Here is a 2,907-nt window from a genome sequence, read left to right as displayed (position 1 = left end):
GCTGTGACGGCTGCTCTTCTGCTCGGGGCGCGGGGGGATCAGGGAAGGTTGTTGACGGTTAACCCGGCCGCGGCGAGGAGCGGAGGCAACCGCGTGGGAAACCCCTGGCGGGAGGGGAGCCCTAGCACCTGGCCGCCCGCAAGTCACTTAGACGGGAGGGTGGCCTTAGCTCCTGGAAAGCCTCGTGCCTCGTGGGGTATCGCTGAGAACCACCAGTCAGAAGCTGAACGCTCCGCCGGGGCCAAAGCTGATGGTGTGAAGTGGATGCGTTTCAGCCCTCGATCACGGTCCCTATAATTGGAACTCGTTTAGTTACCTGGTTTCGCAGCCTGAAACTAGAGGCAGCAAATGAGAAGACATCCCGGGTACGCATGCATCCCCCTGGTAACCAGTGAACGCTGACAACCTGATGAAGAAGAAGTGAAAACTATGTATACCTGTATTTTAAAAACTAGACTAGACCCCCCCCCCAAAAAAAATCATATCCATCAAGGGTGCTTTGAGGAAGGGGCAAATATCCCTCCACCAGATCCTAGTAATTGATGTTCATGATACTGGAACCCGTAATTGATACCCAAAACAATGGCCCCAAAATGTGGATTGAAGGTTAAAATTGCATAGTCGGTTTATCAGGGTACAGACTCATAGATACTTAATCTGAAAAATCCTTCAAAAATATAAACTTTCGCCCTAACCGGTTTGGCTCAATGGCTAGAGCATCGGCCTGCGGACTCAAGGGTCCCAGGTTCGATTCCGGTCAAGGGCGTGTACCTTGGTTGTAGGCACACCCCCAGTAGGGAGTGTGCAGGAGGCAGCTGATCGATGTTTTTAACTCTCTATCCCTCTCCCTTCCTCTCTGTAAAAAAATCAATAAAATATATTTAAAAAAAACCAAAAAGCCGAAACCGGTTTGGCTCAATGGCTAGAGCATCGGCCTGCGGACTCAAGGGTCCCAGGTTCGATTCCGGTCAAGGGCATGTACCTGGGTTACAGGCACAGGAGGCAGCTGATAGATGTTTCTCTCTCATCGATGTTTCTAGCTCTCTATCCCTCTCCTTTCCTCTGTAAAAAATAAAATAAATTTTTTTTAAAAAAGTATAAACTCTCGGTGCTTAATGGGTGCAGTTCCAGTTACTGATCTTTAGAAAATTTACTTATGAGAAACACCCCATATCCTAGTTATGCTGAACCAATGAGATTATATTTGATAGAGATTTGAATATGTTTGTATCAGATTTTGTCTCAATGTGTATAATCCTAAGGGGCACATCTCATCATGGTACAGAAATGATATAATTTGGGTATAAAATATTGGCTTTACAGCAGTTGGAAAATTTTGTGAATTGTGGGGACCTGGACCTTGATATCCCCCCAACCCCCCGCAAGAATAATTTGTTCCTATATAGGTTGTGTCTTACAGAGAAAAAACTAATATTGGGTTGTCGTGATTTTTTTGTAGAAGCTGTTCTGAAGTATAGTATATATATATTTTTGCTGTGTTTTCCTGTCACGGAATGTATTGAATACCTTTATAAAACAGCACTATGGGTATGTTTGTGTGAGAAGTATGTCAGGTGTTAACTTCTAAACTCTTTTTGCTTTAGTAGGAAATTGTTTAAATCCATTCCCCCCACCCCCACTCCCCGAGACAGAAGAATAATGCAGCACATCTGCCTCACTCTCAGACCTCATCGCTACCTTACCCCTCATGTTGAACTCTTTCACATTGACTTTGAGCCTTGCCGTCGTCGGCCTTCTGCATCAGCTGTTTCCTTTTGCCTGGTCCCTCCTTCCCATCCCACCTCACTCTCCTGGCTGAATCTTACTCTTCCTTTGGGAACTTAAGTACTTCTGCTCCCAGTTATTCCAGGACCCTGTGTCCTGGAAATGGGCATGTAAAGCAGCAGGCTGTTGAAATTACTTGTTTTGGGTTCCTTTGCTGGATCTTGACTCAGCAGTCTTGGCCTGTAGCTGCCTTATTCACAGGCAATATCCTAATTGCCTGGAATATGTTTTGTGCAACGAAAGTGCTTGGTGACAGTTGAACAGAGGCAGCGGATGGTTTCTGGACCACAAACTTAGGGCAGTTCCTGGCAGACCTTATATTGATTCAGAGAATTTGTGGGTATGCCCCATATGAATTACTTTTACATACAAATCCTAATTCTTTCTTCTTGGCTCAGATAAGAAACTTTGAAATTCTGTGAGTGGCTACTCATAACCATATGAGTCTTAATTAATCTTTGTGAACCAATCTGTACCTTGCATTTGTATTTGCCATAATACAGTTGTTCATATGTAAAGGCTTTTCTGCAAGCCTTCATAAAATGCATGTAATGTTTCAGTTCCAGTTTCTAAAAGATTTTATATGCAGGAATTGAGGTCCAAAGGTTAAATTAAGATTTAGGAATGCTTGCCGAAACCGGTTTGGCTCAGTGGATAGAGCGTCGGCCTGCGGACTGAAAGGTCCCAGGTTCGATTCCAGTCAAGGGCATGTACCTGGGTTGCGGGTACATCCCCAGTAGGAGATGTGCAGGAGGCAGCCGATTGATGTCTCTCTCATCGATGTTTCTAACTCTCTATCTCTCTCCCTTCCTCTCTGTAAAAAATCAATAAAATATATTAAAAAAAAAAGATTTAGGAATGCTTTAGTTCTGCAGATTTCTGTTGGGCTCTGTCATGGGCAGAATGCTAGAGTCAGTCCTCCCGCTATTGCTCATTGCGTGATCCATAGCAGATAGCTTTCCTTAAGCAAAGGCAGGAATCTTCAAAAAAGAAAGTTTTGTACACTTCTTTTCTCTTTTAATCACTTTTTTATTTAAAAGAAATTTTCTTCATTTAAATTGATTAAAAACTTGAATTAATAACCGCTTTAATTTCAGAAGTAGGAATGCTTGAACTCTGACT

Source organism: Myotis davidii, unplaced genomic scaffold (genome assembly GCF_000327345.1).
Source record: "Myotis davidii unplaced genomic scaffold, ASM32734v1 scaffold72, whole genome shotgun sequence".
Classification (NCBI taxonomy): domain Eukaryota; kingdom Metazoa; phylum Chordata; class Mammalia; order Chiroptera; family Vespertilionidae; genus Myotis; species Myotis davidii.
Note: the sequence above shows the minus strand (reverse complement) of the source record.